This window comes from Bos javanicus, chromosome 7 (genome assembly GCF_032452875.1).
Source record: "Bos javanicus breed banteng chromosome 7, ARS-OSU_banteng_1.0, whole genome shotgun sequence".
Taxonomy (NCBI): domain Eukaryota; kingdom Metazoa; phylum Chordata; class Mammalia; order Artiodactyla; family Bovidae; genus Bos; species Bos javanicus.
This window is the reverse complement of record NC_083874.1, coordinates 108,730,744-108,751,984: the sequence shown is the minus strand read 5'-3', so window position 1 is coordinate 108,751,984 and position 21,241 is coordinate 108,730,744. Positions and strand designations below refer to the sequence as shown.

Sequence of the window (21,241 nt, the reverse complement as noted above, 5' to 3'; positions counted from 1 at the left end):
TGTTGGGAAACCAGGGTATGCACATGCAAAAGAATGAAACTGGACCCTCATCACACACACAAGAGTTAATTCAAAACAAACTGAAAGCTTAAACATAAGGATTAAAACCGAAAAACTGCTACAAGAAAACAGAGGAACAGCTTCCTAACACTGGTCTTGGCAATGATTTTTTGGATATAACCCTGGATAGGTAACAAAAGCAAAAATAAACAAATGAGGCTACATCACACTAAAAAGTTTCTGCACAGTAAAGGAAACCATCAACAAAATGTAAAGGCAACTTATGCAACAGCAGAAAATATCTGCAAACCACATATCAATAGAGGGCTAAGCTCTAAAATATAAGAACCTCATACAACTCAAGAGCAAAAACCACAAATGAGCTTATTTTAAATTGGGCAAAGAACTTGAATAGACATTTTTTCAGAGAAGGCATACAATCTGAAATCCAAAAAAATGTTACAAATGAACTTATTTACAAAACAGAAATAGACTAACAGATACAGAAAATAAACTTATGGTTTCCAAAGAAGAAGGGGTGGGGGACGGAGGGATAAACTATGAGTTTGGGACTAACAGATACACACTAAGATAAGATAAACAATAACGATCTGCTGTGTAGCACAGGGAACTGTATTCAGCACCTTGTATGAACAGTAACCTCCAATGGAAAAGACTCTGAAAGGAGTGTGTGTATATACAGATATGACTGAGTCACTTTGCTGCACACTTGAAACTAATATGAAATTGCAAATCAATTATAGTTCAGTTTAAAAAGTGAATGAGTGCATTCATAAATTAATAAATAAACGAAGGCATACAAATGGCCAAGATGAAAAGGTGTTCAGCATGACTAATAATCAGAGACATGGAAATCAAAAGCACAGTGAGGGGTTTCTCCGGTGGTCCAGTGGTTAAGAATCCGCCTACCAACGCAGGGCAGCTGGGTTTGATCCCTGGCTAAAGAAGACCCCACCTGCCCCGGAGCTACTACGTCCACTCAGCACAATTGCTAAGCCAGAGCTCTGGAGCCCATGAGCTGCAGCCTCCAAAGCCGGCGCACCTGAGCCCACACTCCACAACAGGAGAACCCACCACAGTGGGAGGCCTGCAACCACAACGAGCAAGCAGCCATGGCTTACAGCACCTGGAGAAAGCCCACGACAGCCATGAAGACCCAGTGAAGACACAAACATGCACAAGTAATCAACAAATAAATCTTTAAAAAAAAAACCCACAATGAGATATCTCTTTAGACCTGTTCATATGGCTATCATCAAAAAGTCAAAAATTAGCAAGTGATGGTCAGGATGTGGAGAAACTGGAATACCACTGGTGGGACCGTAAATTGGTATCATGACTAGGAAGAAACAGAGCTTCCTCAAAAATTAAGAATATAACTACCATATGATTCAGCAATCTCACTTGACATCCAAAGAAAATGAAATCAACATCTTGAAGAGCTATCTGTGCCCCCATTTTCCTGCAGTACTGCTCACAACAGCCAATATACAGCAATAACCTAAGAGTCCATCCATGGGCGAACGGATAAGGAAAATGTGGTGTACTATACAGGCAACAATTCGGCCATAAGAAGAAGGAAATCCCGCCATTTGCAACAACAGGAACTAGACTAGAGGACGTGGTGCCAAGAGAAATATGCCAGACAGAGAAAAGCAAACACCGTAGGGTCTCGACTGCATCTGGAATCTAGAAAAGTCAAACCCATAGAAACACCACAGAGAGCTCCGGGAGCTGGAGACATGAGGGAACGGGAGGACACTGGTTGAAGGGTGCAAGCTTTCAGTTATAAGAGGAATACGCTCTGGAGTCACATGGAGACCACTGTTTATAAGGTACGGTGTACTTGAGATTCGCTAAGAGAGGAGATCTTAGGTGTTCTCACTACAAAACAGAAGGTAAATAGGCTAATTATCTTGACCGGGGGAATCATTTCACAGTGTATACATATATTAAACACCACATTGAACACCTTAAATAGATATAACATTTACTTTTCAATCATACCTCATTAATGCTGGAGGGGAACAAAGCAACCTGTGGTCTTGCTCCTTAGCAAAACGAAACTCTTCGGAGGGCTTAAAGCAATGGTGTGACGTGGGTTAGCACTGTACTTTGTTAGGACGATGAGGCTGGGGTGTGGGACAAGAGTTTGCGAACAAGTCAGAGCAGAAGCAGAAGGCCAAATGGGATATTATGACAGAGTGCACGGAAGAGGGGTGCTTCCATGGGTCCCCAAAGTCGCCGTGGGACAGAAACCAGACAGAAGCATTGACGAATATTCACACGGAAGAGTCGGGAAAGGATGATGGGATGGCGTTTGATCTAGTTTAATGTGGAACTGCCAAGAGACATACTGTGAAGCACATTCGCCCTTGTTTTACAGTTCCCGGAGTAAGACAGACCCCACAACTCAGTCATCAATTGAGTTTGCCTTTGTAGGCGAGTTGGAAGACGTGTAGACTGAATATGAAGCTACCCTGCCCATTTTATCAATAAAAACAGTCCACGCTTCTAAAATTCAAGAAGATAAAGTAAAAAAGAAAAGTATTATTCTCCCTCAAGTGAAAAAGCAAACCTCACTTAGTTGTAGATTTAAAACCTTTTATTTTTCCATTGAAAGGTGCTGCTTTTGAAAATGTGATTTTGGTTACCTGAAAGTATCATTGCCAAAATATATCAAACGAGGTTCTCCTTGGGAATAAAAAAAGCAAAGGCAAATAAGCGACTTCCTGAAGAGATGTAAAATGGAGTTTGCTTCCCGTCTCTCCCCCAGTGTCAACACCCTGTTGAACTGGGGGTACTGATTAGTCTTCAAATGTATCAGAGAGAGAGAGGAATTCATAACGCCCCAAGTCTTTGATGCTTAAAGGAGTTTGAAGATGAGGACGCGCTGCACTTTTAAGAGCAGAGTACTTAAATGCCACGTTTTCAATAGCACCCAGAGGTGTGGGGAATCAACAAGCTCCAAAAAATATATTATGTGCTCTCTGAAGGAAAATTAAAGCATAAGTCAAAATTGTTGGGAGGAACATTAGTACCTTCCAGAACTGCACACACGTGCTGTGTTCACGGTCCCCACAGGCCTGAGGCCAATAACCCAGAAACTACTTTCAACAGTTCAGTTCAGTTCAGTCGCTCAGTCGTGTCCGACTCTTTGCGACCCCATGAACCACAGCACGCCAGGCCTCCCGGTCCCTCACCAGCTCCAGGAGTTCACTCAGACTCATGTCCATCGAGTCAGTGATGCCATCCAGCCATCTCATCCTCTGTTGTCCCCTTCTCCTCCTGCCCCCAATCCCTCCCAGCATCAGAGTCTTTTCCAATGAGTCTTCGCATGAGGTGGCCAAAGTACCGGAGTTTCAGCTTTAGCATCATTCCTTCCAAAGAAATCCCAGGGCTGATCTCCTTCAGAATGGACTGGTTGGATCTCCTTGCAGTCCAAGGGACTCTCAAGAGTCTTCTCCAACACCACAGTTCAAAAGCATCAATTCTTCAGCACTCAGCCTTCTTCACAGTCCAACTCTCACATCCATATACGACCACAGGAAAAACCATAGCCTTGACTAGACGAACCTTTGTTGGCAAGGTAATGTCTCTGCTTTTGAATATGCTATCTAGGTTGGTCATAACTTTCCTTCCAAGGAGTAAGCGTCTTTTAATTTCATGGCTGCAATCACCATCTGCAGTGACTTTGGAGCCAAGAAAAATAAAGTCTGACACTGTTTCCACTGTTTCCCCGTCTATTTCCCATGAAGTGATGGGACCGGATGCCATGATCTTCGTTTTCTGAATGTTGAGCTTTAAGCCAACTTTTTCACTCTCCACTTTCACTTTCATCAGGAGGCTTTTTAGTTCCTCTTCACTTTCTGCCATAAGGGTGGTGTCATCTGCATATCTGAGGTTATTGATATTTCTCCCAGCAATCTTGATTCCAGCTTGTGCTTCTTCCAGTCCAGCGTTTCTCATGATGTACTCTGCATAGAAGTTAAATAAACAGGGTGACAATATACAGCCTTGATGTACTCCTTTTCCTATTTGGAACCAGTCTGTTGTTCCATGTCCAGATCTAACTGTTGCTTTCTAACCTGCATACAAATTTCTCAAGAGGCAGATCAGGTGGTCGGGTAGTCCCATCTCTCTCAGAATTTTCCACAGTTTATTGTGATCCACACAGTCAAAGGCTTTGGCATAGTCAATAAAGCAGAAATAGAGGTTTTTCTGAAATTCTCTTGCTTTTTCCATGATCCAGCAGATGCTGGCAGTTTGGTCTCTGTTTCCTCTGCCTTTTCTAAAACCAGCTTGAACATCAGGAAGTTCACGGTTCACATATTGCTGAAGCCTGGCTGGGGAATTCTGAGTGTTACTTTACTACTTTCAACACAAGCCAGTGAACCGGGGCAGGTCAGAGGGGCATCTCCCGGGGCACTGCGATCCCCTCCCTGCAAGCCTCTCGCGCAGCAGCCCCTGGCCCCCGCTGGCACAGAGACGTCAGTGCTCCTGGCTGCTCCGGAAGCTCCCTTCCCCCTCCTCTCCCACTTGCCCGCTTGGCAGCTTTGCTGTTCGTTACAGCTGCCGGTCATACACCTAAGACGGTGTTGGGAGTGAGTGTGATTTGGTTCAAAGGGAGATTTACACACGGCCTTTTGTAAATAATTTAAGCTCCAAAGGTGATGCAGAAGGAGAGCCAGGTACGTACCCTCTTTAGAGTTGTAGAACGCACAGTAACGTAACTGCTGTGTAATACACTATATTTTAGAGTTGTAGAACGCACAGTAACGTAACTGCTGTGTAATACACTATATTTTAGAGCTGTAGAACGCACAGTAACGTAGCAGCCGTGTAATACACATTATAGTCAATTCTCATCAGAGCATGATGCTCATATAAGCAACTCCTCGCTCTACACTTTACAATCACAACTGTCCATTTTTATCTTCAGAGTCAGCATTTACGGATCCATCCATTCAGCTCACACGCATTACAGCCATACTGTGTACAACGCACTGTACTGGACTCACTGAGAAAATTCAAGATGAATAAGGCCCCAGTTTTTCATAGAAGAGCTGCCAGTACAGTGTAAAGGCTAAATCCCTTGACTTCTGGAGGGAAAACAGCCTAAGTATCAAGTCTGGTTGTCAACCTTGGGCAAGTCTGTAGGTCTCGCAGAACTCTGCTTTCCTCGCCTGTAACATGAATACAATAATAATATAAACCACACAGGCCAGGCATGTAGATGAGCAGACGCAGAGCCACAGAGTCCAGCACAGAAAATGGAAAACCCAATTCAGTCTGCCTCAGGGTCACCAGGGGAGCACCAGCCGCGAGAAGTCTGGAAATGCGACTGGGCTAAGGCTACGCATGGCCTTGAATACCCGGCAGACGCGGGCCTCTGGTGTACCCTGGGAGCCTTTTTTGTGCAGGAAGAGACATGGATAAACCCATGCTTCAGATGAATAACCTCAGGTGCAATATGACAAGAAAGAACACAGAAACGAAGTCAGTCAAAGGGTAAGAAAAACACACAAGCTCAGGCCAAACCACAAAGGATACCCTCAACATGACCCCGCAAACAGTCAGAGAAACTGGCATGAACGGATAGTCCACAAAAGAATGGGCTCATACTCTCCAATAGTGTCAAGGTCATGAAAAATAAGGAAAGACTGAGGAAGTGCCACGTATTATTGAGAATCAAGGATTCATGGTAACTCAATGCAATGCAGATCATGGAACACGTCAAGGACATTCATGGGAAAACTGGTGAAATTCAAATAAAGACTATAGCTCAGTCAGTGATACTGTACAGATGTTAATTTGCTGATAAATGTGTCATGGCAGGTGAGATGTCAATGTTGGGGAAGCTAAGTGAAGGGAATAAGAACTTTCTGTATTATTTATGTAGACTTTTTCAAACAAAAGGGTGTTAAGTCTAGGCAAGAGAAGATACGGGTCTGAACCACAGTAGAGGTTCTAAGAACTGGAAGATGATAAAGCAGAACTGCTGAGTTGGATACTGACTGGTATTTGTAGGGTGATGGGGGAATCACTGAAAATCTGACTCAAGTCTCAGTGACTGAACTGAGTTATTATTTTAAGGAAGTCTTGGGAAGAGACAGGTTTTAAAGGAGAGGTAATGAGTTCTCTCTTGCACATGCTGAGTTGTGGATGTTGAAAGGTTTACTGCAGATGTTGATAGGAAATAATATGAAAGACAAAGGGAAAGGTGAGATGGAGTTTAGACGTGGTCTGTAACATCCATATACAATACAACATCCATATCCAGCCAACGCACAGGTAGGTAACAGCTGGATCTACAGGACTGAATACACTTAACAAAATGCTAAATATGGGCAGTGAAGGCGTGAAGAAAAAATATGTAAATAGACACTTTATTTTTAGGAAATATCCACATTTAAGAAGAAGATAAAAAGAGACTAACCACATTATAGCTCCATTTCTTTCATTAGGAAAAAGCTAATTTTCAGAAATTAACAGATTTAGGGTAAAATTAGGTTTCAGAAGGCATCACTCTGCACTGCCATGCTGCTGCTGCTGCTAAGTCGCTTCAGTCGTGTCCGACTCTGTGCGACCCCATAGACGGCAGCCCACCAGCTCCCCTGCCCCTGAGACTCTCCAGGCAAGAACACTGGAGTGGGTTGCCATTTCCTTCTCCAGTGTGTGAAAGTGAAGTTGCTCAGTCATGTCCGACTCTTCGCAACCCCATGGACTGCAGCCCACCAGAGCTCCTCTGTCCATGGGATTTTCCAGGCAAGAGTACTGGAGTGGGGTGCCGTAATGGAGGCAGTTAGTGATGGGAGTTAAATAAAAAATAAAAGAGAAGACTGAGAGTCATATGCCAGTTCTTTCAAATAAATAGAAACATTTCAAGAACTATGTTAATGGAGAAATCCAGCTTGGGATCTGAAGTCTCAATAGCACATTTTAAAAGAATTTGACTGTGTTTTGTACCGTTAGCCTTAAAAGGTAAAACCCTAACTCTGCAAACATACTTTTTCCCTATAGAATTCTATTATTCATTTAGGAGAATAACAGATTGAAAATGAGATGAGCTTGGATTGTCAGGCATTTTAGGAAAATTTGCTCAAGAAGAGTATGATGTTTTAAGTTTTCCACAAAAGAGTTTCTTCACCGATATTTTAAACGTGTTTGCTTACGTCTAAGGCCCACAAATCATAGGTTAACACTTTGGTGAGCCGGTTCTGAAAATGGATGGGCTCTGGTTTGGCAGCTTCCTGGTGCAGCTGGAGAGTGGCCTATCTACAGACCCTTCATCTCAGACAGCCACTCCCCCTCCAGCTCTACGGGATTCTTAAGGGTTCTGTCATGCTCCCACACCCTTGACCCCTGGGCCTCTCCCTTGGGATTTGAACTGGTAACTGAGAAAATTATTTAGACTCTGTGGCAATGAAAACTAGAAGCTGAAACACTTGAAAGTGTCAGCAGCCATGTTTTTTGCAAGTCTATATTTAAAAATAATTGTAAACCAAAATTAGATTATTTTGTGATTGGAAATGACCCAAAGGCATCGTGGTTCCAGCTGTTGCTGATGCGCAGAAGCATCCCTGCCCCTTTCCAGCTCTAGCAGGCGCGTATTAGCTACTCCAGGGAACCTTGCAACAGATTCCCCCTTTTTTGCCCAAGTAGTGACAGAAGACCATTTCTGTCGGATGCAGCTGTAACAGTTGAGACTAACACTCCTAAGGAATGCCTGGCTAAGAGGACTCTTAGTCTTCTTATGAACTTAGTCCACTATGAACAAAGCCAGGGGATGTGATGAAATTCTAGCTGAGATATTTCAAAACTATTTCAAATCCTAAAAGATGATGCTGTTGAAGTGCAGCACTCAATATGCCAGCAAATTTGGAAAACTCAGCAGTGGCCACAGGACTGGAAAAGGTCAGTTTTCATTCCAATCCCAAAGAAAGGCAATGCCAAAGAATGCTCAAACTACCACACAATTGCACTCATCTCACATGCTAGTAAAGTAATGCTCAAAATTCTCCAAGCCAAGCTTGAACAGTACATGAACCAAGAACTTCCAGATGTACAAGCTGGATTTAGAAAAGGCAGAGGAACCAGAGATCAAATTGCCAACATCTGTTGGATCATCGAAAAAGCAACAGTGTTCCAGAAAATCATCTACTTCTGCTTCATTGACTATGCCAAAGCCTTTGGCTGTGTGGATCACAACAAATTGTGGAAAATTCTTAATGAGATGGGAATACCAGACCACCTGACCTGCCTCCTGAGAAATCTGCATGCAGGTCAGAAAGCAACAGTTAGAACTGGACATGGAACAACAGACTGGTTCCAAATTGGGAAAAGAGTACACCAAGGCTGTATATTGTCACCCTGCTTATTTAACTTATATGTAGACTACATCATGCGAAACCCTGGGCTGGAAGAAGCACAAGCTTGAATCAAGATTGCTGAGAGAAATATCAATAACTTCAGATACATAGATGACAGCATCCTTATGGCAGAAAGTGAAGAACTAAACACCCTCTTGATGAAAGTGAAAGATGAGAGTGAAAAAGTTGGCTTAAAACTCAACATTCAAGGAAACGAAGATCATGGCATCTGGTCCCATCATTTCATGGCAAATGGGGAAACAATGGAAACATGTGGAAAACAATGTGGAAACAATGGAAAATGTGAGAGAATTTTTATTTTCTTTGGCTCCAAAATCACTGCAGATAGTGACCACAGCCACAAAATTAAAAGATGCTTGCTCCTTGGAAGAAAAGCTATGACAAACTTAGACAGCATATTAAAAAGCAGACACATCACTTTGCCAACAAAGGTCCATCTAGTCAAGGCTATGGTTTTCCAGTGGTCTTGTATGAATGTGAGAATTGGACCATAAAGAAGGCTGAGCACCAAAAAATTGACAATTTTGAACTGTTGTGCTGGAGAAAATTCTTGAGAGTCCCTTGGACTGCAAGGAGATCCAACCAGTCCATTCTAAAGGAGATCAGTCCTGAATATTCATTGCAAGGACTGATGCTGAAGGGGAAGCTCCAATACTTTGGCCACCTGATGTAAAGAGCTTAGTAATTAGAAAAGACCTTCATGCTGGGAAAGATTGAGGGCAGGAGAAGAAGGGGATGACAGAGGATGAGATGGTTGGATGGCATCACCGACTCCATGGACATGAGTTTGAGCAAGCTCCGGGAGTTGGGGATGGACAGGGAGGCCTAGCGTGCTGCAGTCCATGGGGTCGCAGAGTCGGACACGACTGAGCAACTGAACAACAACAAAGAGGACTCTCCTCTGGTTATTCTTTTAAACCATTTCTAATGAGTGCTTGTGCCCGAGGATAGGATTTGTTTGTTAAATCTGAACTCCTCAAGACAGGGGCTTCATTCCTCTTTCCTGTCTTTCTTGGTTGGTGTTGGGGTTAAATACATCATCTGATATCTAATCTGGACCATGGAAGCATTCTTCTGTCTCTAACATGACTCTGCACGTGGGGTTTGGTTTTTCTGAAGAAACAGTCTTATTTTTAAAGACAAAGAAAAAAAACATATAATTTGTGATCAGATCAGATCAGTTGCTCAGTCGTGTCCGACTCTTTGCGACCCCATGAATCACAGCACACCAGGCCTCCCTGTCCATCACCAACTCCTGGAGTTCACTCAGACTCACGTCCATCGAGTCGGTGATGCCATCGAGCCATCTCATCCTCTGTCGTCCCCTTCTCCTCCTGCCCACAATCCCTCCCAGCATCAGTGTCTTTTCCAATGAGTCAACTCTTCGCATGAGGTGGCCAAACTACTGGAGTTTCAGCTTCAGCATCATTCCCGCCAAAGAAATCCCAGGGCTGATCTTCAGAATGGACTGGTTGGATCTCCTTGCAGTCAAAGGGACTCTCAAGGGTCTTCTTCAAACCACACTTCAAAAGCATCAATTCTTCAGCACTCAGCCTTCTTCATAGTCCAACTCTCACATCCATACATGCCCACTGGAAAAACCATAGCCTTGACTAGACGAACCTTTGTTGGCAAAGTAATGTCTCTGCTTTTCAGTATGCTATCTAGGTTGGTCATAACTTTCCTTCCAAGGAGTAAGCGTCTTTTAATTTCATGGCTGCAGTCACCATCTGTAGTGATTTTGGAGCCCAGAAAAATAAAGTCTGACACTGTTTCCACTGTTTCCCCGTCTATTTCCCATGAAGTGGTGGGACCGGATGCCATGATCTTCGTTTTCTGAACGTTGAGCTTTAAGCCAACTTTTTCACTCTCCGCTTTCACTTTCATCAAGAGGCTTTTGAGTTCCTCTTAACTTTCTGCCATAAGGGTGGTGTCATCTGCATATCTGAGATTATTGATATTTCTCCCGGCAATCTTGATTCCAGCTTGTGTTTCTTCCAGTCCAGCGTTTCTCATGATATACTCTGCATATAAGTTAAATAAACAGGGTGACAATATACAGCCTTGACAAACTCCTAGGAAAAAAAAAAAGAGAGTTTTTGGGCCAACCAAAATTGTATGTGAATCTCTCCTCTGCCACACACTAACTTGGTGACCTTGAATACAGCTTAACCATTCTGAGCTTGTAAAAATAACTGGCACTGAACCGTTTTCAATGTTTACAAGGCAGCTAGTATTTACCCCCATGTTATAGATGAGGAAACTGAGGTTTAGAAACGTTTCCACTTGCCAGTGGACACTGCATGGTGGAGTCCAAATCTTATACTTAACCACCAGCTGACATTACATGACAATGCCTATCTCATAGGAATTGTAAAAATTAAGAAGATATTGCAGGTACTGTGCCTGGCATTCTAAATATGACGGTAGTAATTATGATTTATTCTGAAGAACAAAGTCTATGTTTTTCTCTTTTCTTGTTTATATGTCCAACTCTAGGCTGCAGGAATCAAATGTTGATCATTTTGAAAAACAGAGATGCCTGCGACGAAACCGGGTGCTACTCGGGCATGGTGTCTTTGCTGTTGTTTTGTTTTAATGTTCACGTCAAGAAGGAACAGTCAGATTAACTCTTCTATAGGCAGTGTCTATCGGGTAAGTGTGGGTTAAGCAACAGGGTCACTAGCTAACCACCAGTGGATAGGATAGCCCGCGGGTTGGGTTCTGACCTTCTCGACTCAGAAAGACCACAGAAGCCAGAAAGCAGGATGGACGAGGCCTGTTTTGGTGGCTCGAGAGATTTATCCTCAGAGTCCCTGAGTGGCCCTCACACTGCCCCCATCTTATCTTTTCATCTGCTGGGTTTGTTACTCCAGCCCCTGTTCCTTTGAGCCCAGAGAATCCTGGGCTTGCCTTGGAAACAGACATCTTGCCACAGCTAACCAAACGAGCAAAGCAAAGATATGGTACGTGATCATGTAACCAGGCAATTGGTCTCTCTGATGACATGAGCAAATTTAATGACAAAATCCACTTGTTCCTTATAGACTAAATTGTACCTTCTTTTTTCCTATCTTGCTCAGCACTTTCCCCTCAGCCATACTCTTGGTATAAGTGAGAATTAAAAAAATCTTCTTTCCAACACTCAACATCAAATACTTCCTCTCTGTGCTCAGATCTTTGGGACAAAGTTTCCCTCTGTTACCTGATTTCACACCCAAAAGTTGTCCATATTTTCCTTCCCTGAGACATGAAATGTAATTATCCGTCTGTCACAGCACCTGCAGCACGTCAGCTCACCGTTACTGTCACGGCGGCAGCATCACGTTTTAGCGGCGACCACGGCGATGACAGGGCAAGAATGTCCCTCATTCTTCCTGCCCTTTTCAAAAACAACTTGTCATGTAGAGGTTATGTTTTTATTAAAAGAATTCATCTCTTTTTCGACTTTCTATGTCAAATGAATCATTGTAATTGGACAATGACGTTTTCTGTCCAATCCACTATGGACTCAGACAAGCTAGTTAAATAAAAATTAACTGAAGAAACAGAAATTACTTTTATTATATACCACTACTCCAGGAGATAGTGAAGGACAGGGAAGCCTGGTGTGCTGCAGTCAACGGGGTCGCAAACAGTCAGACACTGACTTAGCAACTGGACAACAATACGGCAGCTGCTCATTCCACATGAATTCTACTGGAAGCCTGAAACATTAATTCAGACGTTTTGGCCGTGCCTGACCTTATTCATATTGAAAAGCAGAGACATTACTTTGCCAACAAAGGTCCATCTAGTCAAGGCTATGGTTTCTCCTGTGGTCATGTATAGATGTGAGAGTTGGACTGTGAAGAAGGCTGAGCGCCGAAGAATTGATGCTTTTGAACTGTGGTGTTGGAGAAGACTCTTGAAAGTCCCTTGGACTGCAAGGAGATCCAACCAGTCCATTCTGAAGGAGAACAGCCCTGGGATTTCTTTGGAAGGAATGATGCTAAAGCTGAAACTCCAGTACTTTGGCCACCTCATGCAAAGAGTTGACTCATTGGAAAAGACTCTGATGCTGGGAGGGATGGGGGCAGGAGGAGAAGGGGACGACAGAGGATGAGATGGCTGGATGGCATCACCGACTCGATGGACACGAGTTTGAGTGAACTCTGGGAGTTGGTGATGGACAGGGAGGCCTGGCGTGCTGTGATTCATGGGGTCGCAAAGAGTCGGACATGACTGAGCGACTGAACTGAACTGAACTGACCTTATTCATAACTGTGCTTACATGAATGTATCTGTGTTTGCATCAGACAATGAATGCATCCAGTGTCTGAAGCAGAACCATAGACCAAAATACTACAGTTGGTCTACGGGATGAGAGACAGATTCTCCATTTATGAAACTGGGTGATAATAGCTCCATAGATTTAACATCAAGATTAGAGTTCATAGATATAATATACCGCAAGGCATTCAGTACTTAGGGAATGTTAGCTCTTGACATATGGCATATGTCTATGTTAAAACTACCTACACACACTCTTACTAAATCATCTAGAGGACATCCTCAGAGATTTAAATGTGGAATTACTGACTCAACCAAACCTCAGAAAATTATTCAAGGTCATTTAAGAGATGCTTCAGGGTCACCACTTCTGCAAACAGCCATTCTCTTAGAAGGTAGTGGAAAATTCAGCGAGGCTTCAATGATTTGGGGCTGATGACTTGGAGAAGCAAAGAACAGTAGCAGAGACACTCGCCCACTTTGCGCTGCCTGTGTTCAGGCAGAACTAATGGCGCTGTTAATTTTGAGTGACCCTACACAGTTCTCTGCGTTTGGGTCGTGCTTGTGCAGGCATCAAACCGACCCTCTGGGAACAAATGGGAAGGCAAATCAGCAACAGGCAATGCTTCTATCAGTTTCTATCAGTTTCAGCGACTGTTGCCTTTCCATCACTGGTCTCCAAGAGAACATGTGACTCGGTGGGCAGATGACTAATTTGAGAGTCAGAGCAGTTAACTTCACTTTTAAGGATTTCCTTCAAATTTGCTCCAAGAAGAGCGTCGCGGGTAACAGGGTGAGTTTTTAAATCAAAGACACTTAAACTGGATTCCCAGGTGGACATCTCACGGACTGAGTAAATCCAGAAAAGTTGCACAGCTTTCTGAACGCCAATTTCCTCATCAGAAATATTTCCTACCACAAAGGCTTGTTTTTACAAGTTCATGTTCACGTGTGCAAAGCACCCCTGTAGGCCTGGCAAATGGGAGCCAGTTGATAACAGCTTATTTTCTGTAAAATACTATTAGCACTTCCATCTACTCTCTGGCACTGTTCTAGGTAACTGGTGAATCTAGTAAACATCTGATCCAACAGAACAAAGGCGTGAAAAGGACGGCAAACTTATGAGTCAAAGATGGTGTTCACACAGCTGTTAAAAGCTCATGATTTTTGCGTGCTCTAAAGTCACCTATATCTACTTATATTACACAGAACATTCAGCAAATGCTTTATTTAGATTTTACTAATAAGAGGACATTTTACATATCTGCTTTGCTTACATGATAGTCAAATATAGCTAATACTTTCAAAAAAGGTAGCTTGCAATTAAAGATCAATTTTCATGTCTTTAATACAGCGACAGTACTGGTTATCTAATAGGGTTGTTTTGAAACTTAAGAGAATGCCCCAAAAGGGCAAAATAAAACTTATAGAATACTGTAAGTTGTGAGTTTTTTAGGTTTTTTTTTTTTTTTACTATTAAGTCAACAATGGTCATTCTTTGCAAAGCAAATTACCCAATTAGTAATTTGCTAATTATTCTTCCAAATGATTACATTGACTATTTATGCATGACATTTTAAGTAGTTAAAACAAGTCACAACAATAAACATCCCTAAAATGATAAAATGCAGCAAAACACTCTCCCATATTTCAGAGGACATCCTAGCTTCTAAAAAGTCAAAATAAATTATACAATGAACAAAAATAGCTAGATTTGTAAAAAGTGGACCAATGGCTGGTGGTGAATCAAATTCTTTTGTTTTGCAGTATTTATATGTGCAATGCATTGTGCAATCACTTCTTACACAAAGCCCCAGATGCCTGATGAACTGTGGAAACAAGCTTCCCTCTGCTCTGCTGAAGTTAGAAACTCTTGCACAACCATTTGTTGTGTCCTTGACTTCACCTTCACTTTTCACTTTCATGCACTGGAGAAGGAAATGGCACCCCACTCCCGTGTTCTTGCCTGGAGAATCCCAGGGACGCGGGAGCCTGGTGGGCTGCCATCTATTGGGTCACACAGAGTTGGACACAACTGAAGCGACTTAGCAGCAACAGTTTGGTCCTAAAGTTTGTCAGCTTTTGGCTTGTGGGTATAATCTGATGTCTAAAATTTGCCAGTTTAATCAAATACATCCCCATATTTACTCAAATTAACAGGAGTGACTTTTAATTATACAAGGCTTACTCCCTGGACCTATTTGAAAATGCGATGAAAGCTGTGGGTTTTCTCTGCATATTACACGCACACACACAAGAATGTGAAGGCTGCTTTGGGAATCATCCAGTCACACAGCAGAGATAAGCGCCCTCGATGCAGACAAAACCGGTGTGTCCTTGAGAGTTCAGGGAGGGCAAGTGGTGAGCCGCGTCCGTGTGTACCACATTCATCTCTGTATACCTGTGACTGGCACGGGGTCTTGATAACAGGTTCTCAGCAAATGTTGAATCGAAGAAAGAAGGCGTGAAAAATGAAGCACAAAGAACAGGCAGAGAACAGTAGAGGAGCCTTGATGTTGTATTTTATGAACGCGTAACCAAACTCTCCCTTCCAAATGTCCACTCCCTTGGAGACAGGCATTCTGTTCGGCTCTACCAGCACGGCCGCCTTCCTCTGGGGACCCGGAAGAGTTGACGGTTTCACACAGTGGCTGATTCACAGCCAGGAAGGAAAGCGTGTCTGGGACGTGTGGGTCTCACGAGACCGCAGGTTTTCCTCGCTGAGCTCAGCAACGTGTGACTCTCACCTCCTTCACAGGTAACACTCTAGCTTGCTGGCCGCTGACATCACCACAATTTACTGCAAACCACAGAGGACGAACCCTCCCCGAGCACCAGGGCTGCCTGACAGCTTCTGCAGGTGTGTGAGGAAGCCACTCACTGACTCAGCGTCCCCTCTTTGGTGCAGGGACATTTCCTGAGAGGAAATTCTAACCGCGTCGGTTGTTACACATACCTAATTGTTTGTTATTAGGTATCAAGATTTCAGGGAGAAATATCAATAACCTCAGATATGCAGATGACACCACCCTTATGGCAGAAAGTGAAAAGGAACTCAAAAGCCTCTTGATGAAGGTGAAAGTGGAGAGTGAAAAAGTTGGCTTAAAGCTCAACATTCAGAAAATGAAGATCATGGCATCTGGAACTTCATGGCAAATAGATGGGGAAACAGTGGAAACAGTGTCAGACTTTATTTTTGGGGGCTCCAAAATCACTGCGGATGGTGACTGCAACCATGAAGTTAAAAGATGCTTACTCCTTGGAAGGAAGGTTATGACCAACCTAGATAGCATACTGAAAAGCAGAGACATTACTTTGCCAACAAAGGTCCATCTAGTCAAGGCTATGGTTTTCCCAGTGGTCATGTATGGATATGAGACTTGGACTGTGAAGAAAGCTGAGTGCAGAAGAATTGATGCTTTTGAAGTGTGGTGTTGGAGAAGACTCTTGAGAAGCCCTTGGACTGCAAGGAGATCCAAACAGTCTATCCTAAAGGAAATCAGTCCTGAGTGTTCATTGGAAGGACTGATGCTAAAGCTGAAACTCCAATACTTTGGCCACCTGATGCGAAGAGCTGACTCATTTGAAAAGACCTTGATGCTGGGAAAGATTGAAGGAGGGAGGAGAAGGGGATGACAGAGGATGAGATAGTTGGATGGCATCACCGACTCAATGGACATGAGTTTGAGTAAACTTCAGAAGTTGGTGATGGACAGGGAGGCCTGGCATACTGCAAAGAGTCAGACATGACTGAGCAACCGATCTGAACTGAACTGAATTGTTTGTTGACCACACCCAGCCCTAGAATCTATCAGCTCTTTCAATTGGTCCTCCAAGGGCACCCTGAACCCCTAGAGAAGACATGGACAGGCTCTTGTTCACAAATTTCTACTGTGCAGAGCTGTGAACTTGAGGAGAAAGTAAAAAATGAAGAAGCCTCCGGAAAGTAGAAGAGAAAGTAAAATTTCCCAGCGATCCATCATGGAAGCTTCCCTTCACCACCCTGCATCTTTCTCCTTTCCAACACACAAGTGCTCCTATTTCTAAGTCTCCCAATAGTTTTGGCTGCCAGAAACTACCATGACACATGAAGCAAACAGTAGTGGTGGAAATAAGGCAGCCATTGGGCTGATTATTTGAAATGAAATGGCACCCCACTCCAGTACTCTTGCCTGGAAAATTCCATGGACGGAGGAGCTGGTAGGCTACAGTCCATGGGGTCGCAAAGAGTCAGACACGACTGAGCGCCTTCACTTCACTATCAATTCTATGCAAGAGCAGCAGCATTCCTTTCATACCCTCAAAATTCCATGAGAAGGGCTTCCAAAAGCCTAACCAATATAACCGCAAGTTGACAACTTTTGTGATGAAATATTAAAAGCAGAAACAACTTCTCCTTCGTTGATTTTTCATATTCCTTTTTTTTTCCCTTTTGAAAATACCCAGAGTCATTAAGTTTTCTCCGGGTATTAATGCCTACCCATCTAACAGTATTTAAAATGGAATAGGACTAAAAATGTGTGTCTTTCCCTGTCTCTACAGAATCTCTACCACCAAACTGGCACAAGGCAAAGAAAAGAAGCAAGACAAAGGACTGTGCCACTTCTTAGCAACTGTCACTGTCCCTTTCATTTAAGATGCAATGTAACAGCTGAAAGTGAAAACTAAGAAGAATGAGAACTTCACTTATTCAGGACTCTGTAGCAACAATACATTAGGTAGCTGCCTTGAGGAGACACAGCGAGCCTTTTTACTGTGAGAGGCGGTGCCAAGACTGCTGGGGAAGAAACTGCAAAAGCTGTGTGCTCCTCCAGCCTTAGACTGTCCTGATTTTAGTGTGATGGTATTCCCTTCCCTCCAAGTGTTCACACACACACACCCGCGTGGACTCCGCACACGATGCCACTAAGAGGATCTGCGTCTGGTAGCCCAATTCACAGGTCTAGAGGGTTAGTTTGATTCCCCTTCATTTAAAAACAGAACGGAGCTCTGACTACAAGGTCAATATGAAGTGGTCTGAGCTGTGTCAGCGATCACATTGCTATTCTAACGATGACAGTTCCAAGGCGCCTCGGACTCGGGCGTCACCACCAGGCCACGGGGACAGGCCGCAGGTGACCTTGGCTTGGGTCAGCGTCCAGAACAGGCATCTTCAAGGTGCGCCCTTGGGTTTGTCTGCCCTTATTCCCTAGGGTCCTTCACATGAACCCTGGCTGCATAACCCTGACCTGCTGTGGAGACAGAGGGGATTCTGTCAATAAATCTCATACATGAATACCTGAGGATGTCCCAGCAGACCAGCTGAAGAGCAAGTTCTGAATTCCAAAGACACGCTTCCTGATTCTATAATTACAGTGATGATGGTGAAGTCACAAAAGGCTTCTGGGGAGCAGAGAGAAATTTAAGTAAAAGAGTATGCTCCTGGTTATAAAACAAGGCTGACTGCAGCTGTGTGATCTCAATTCTGAAGATGAAAAAAAATACACTTTATAAAAGCACAGTTTCCCAGCTTCATATTTGGCATGTCCAGAGAAACAAATTTATAGTAGACCAATCAAAGATATTCAGAGAAAGCAGACTATTCAAACACAGCTTCTCTAACCTCACCCAGCTGGCGATGACCACTTTATTAGACAAGCCCATTACACTGCATGGATACTAACTGACACGCACTGTACTAGACACCAAGATACAGAAAGAAAGACCAAAATCCAGACCGCAACAGACCTATAAAAAAAAGGATAGTGGTTTAGTGTTTAGTGGTTGCCTAGAATTAGGGGGAGCAGCAGGGACTCCCCTGGTGGCTCAGACGGTAAAGCATCTACCTATAACGTGAGATACCCAGGTTCAATCCCTGGGTCAGGAAGATCTCCTGGAGAAGGCAATGGCACCCCACTCCAGTACTCTTGCCTGGAGAATCCCATGGACGGAGGAGCCTGGTGGGCTGCAGTCCATGGGTCGCAAAGAGCGTGACATGACTGAGCGACTTCACTTTCAGGGAGTGAAAATAGTGACTATTAAGCAAAGTGGTGTAAGGTTTCCCTGGAGCAGAATCAAAGTGCTCTAAAATTAAGGTTGACAGCGCACACCTCTATATATAAACTAAAACCCACTGAATTGTTCACCCTAAACACGTGACCATTATAGTGTATAAATTATGTCTCAAAAAGGCTGTTTCTAGTCACTAAAAAATCCAGACATCAAAAGTTCAGTATATAATTTGAAAGACAAACAAATACAAACTTGCAATCTAAAATGCACCAAATTTGTCAATGCTTCTATGAAATCATCTCCATTGACTGAATAAATATATTATACTCTATACTTAAGATATATTGAGCTAAACGATTTATGGAAAAGACTTGCTAATGAGGAAAAATGAGTACAGCAAGCTTCTGATATCATATTACAAGCCAAAGAATAGAGGATATTCTGAGAAAAGTGCAAGATTCCAATCACATTGCCAGTACTTCTTCAACATTTTGGCCATGTCTTTTAATACTTCTGGCTTTTTTCAGCACTTACACTGTCATAAAATATTCCTAAAGGGTTGAAAAATGAAAATGAAATGAAAGTCGCTCAGTCATGTCCAACTCTTTGCGACCCCATGGACTGTCCATGGAATTCTCCAGGCCAGACTACTGGAGTGGGTAGCTGTTCCCTTCTCCAGGGGACCTTCCCACCCAGGGATCAAACCCAGGTCTCCCGCATTGCAGGAGGATTCCTTACCTGCTGAGCCACAAGGGAAGCGAGTACTAAAATAATATATTAATATTGTGTTCTGAAAAAACGTTTCACGTCTTGGGACTTCCCTGGCAGTGCCGTGGTTAAGCCTCCTTGCAGTCACTGCAGAGGAACTAAACCAGGACAGGAGCCAAGACTCCGCGTGCTGTGTGGCATGGCCAAAATATATATACATATACACTTCAAAGTTCACATCTGAAAACTCTACCTTATGAAATTTAATCCTTTAATGGTTCAAATGGTTAGTTATCACCGTAATGTCAATCTATAGACGAATGGGTTCAGTGCACGCTGAGGCTGTGGTTTATTCCGTCTGTTTCCGTGTTGTGGTGCTAAGCAATGGTACTGGCCAGGGACTCAGGAAACAAGCAGCACATTCACAGTGGGATGTGCCAAGGAAGGGCCAAAGGCTGTTCACGAAGCTGCTGGTCAGTGTGGAAGAACCACAACGGATAGTGCAGTAACGAGGAGAAAGAGGGCTTACCAGCCCACAAGAACAGAGGTTATTAAAGGAGGCCTCTCCCAGTCAAGGGACACAACAGCCTGAGCCAACCCTGCAGGGACTCCCACTGGCCGAACCTGACTGGAATGCATCGCATCTGAGGCAGAGGCGGGCATGGAGAATGAGGAAGATCTGGAATGCAATCGGAAGGTATGCAGCACGGCCACCCAGGCCTTAAACTCCAGGACCGCCTCTTCCTTTATCCAGACATACAGTGTGTCAGCTCTGGAAAAGTGGGGTGGCTTTAAAAACGGTGGAGACCTAGGAGATGCTGAGGAGATCAAGAAAAGATGGGAAAAATACATGGGAAGAACTGGATAAAAAAGATCTTAATGAACCAAATCACTATGATGGTGTGGTCAGCCACCCAGAGCCAGATATTCTGGAATGCCAAGTCAAGGGGGCCTCAAGAAGCACTGCTGTTAATAAAGCTAGTGGATGTGATGAAATTCCAGCAGAACTATTCAAACCCCTAAAGGAGGAGGCCATCAAGGTTTTGCATTCATATGTCAGCAAATCTGAACACTCAGCATTGGCCACAGGACTATAAAAAGTCAATCCTCATCCCAATTCCTAAGAAGGACAGTACCAAAGTCTGTGCTAACCATTGGACAGTTGCACTCACCTGCCATGCTAGGAGGGTCATGCCTAAAATCTTGCATGTTAGTCTTCAGCATTATGCGAACCAAGAACTTCAGATGTCTAAGCTGGGTTTAGAAAAGGAAGAGGAACTAGAGATCAAACTGCCAACATTTGCTGGATTATAGAGAAAGCAAGGGAACTTCAGAAAAACATCTCTCTCTGTTTCATCAGCTGTGTTAAAGCCTTTGACTGTGTGGGCCACGACAAACTGTAGAAAGCTCTTCAAGAGATGGGAGTACCAGACCATCCTAGCTGTCTCCCAAGAAACCTGTATGCAGGTCAAGAAGCAGCAGCTAGAACCCTGTATGGACAAACTGATTGGTTCAAAATAGAGAAAGGAGTACGACAGGCTGTCTGCTGTCACCCTGTCTGTTTAATCTATATGCTAAGCACATCATGAGAAATGTCGGGCTGGATGAGTTACAAGCTGACATAAAGATAGGCAGGAGACCCATCAACGACCTCAGATACGCAGGTGATAACACTCTAATGGCAGAAAGCAAAGAGGAACTAAAGAGCCTCTCTATGAGGGTGAAGGAGGAGAGTGAAAGAGCTGGCTTAAGACTAAATATAAAAATCTAAGATCATGGCACCCAGCCCCATTACTGCATGGCAAATAGAAGGGGAAAAGGGGGAAATAGTGACAGACTTCCTCTTCTTGGGCTCC

General features: G+C 43.6%; 1 long non-coding RNA gene across 5 annotated transcripts in view; it reads right to left on the bottom strand.

Moving 5' to 3' along the window:
* LOC133251748 (uncharacterized) overlaps nucleotides 1-21,241 on the bottom strand; it is a 142,106-nt gene that overhangs the window by 96,504 nt on the left and 24,361 nt on the right. The window contains exon 1 of one of the 5 annotated variants that reach the window (XR_009737774.1): nucleotides 17,965-18,666. The exons of the other annotated variants lie outside the window; for them this stretch is intronic. This is a non-coding gene — a long non-coding RNA (uncharacterized LOC133251748). Of the gene's footprint in view, nucleotides 1-17,964; nucleotides 18,667-21,241 lie in introns of those variants that run through there. 5 annotated transcript variants of the gene reach the window in all.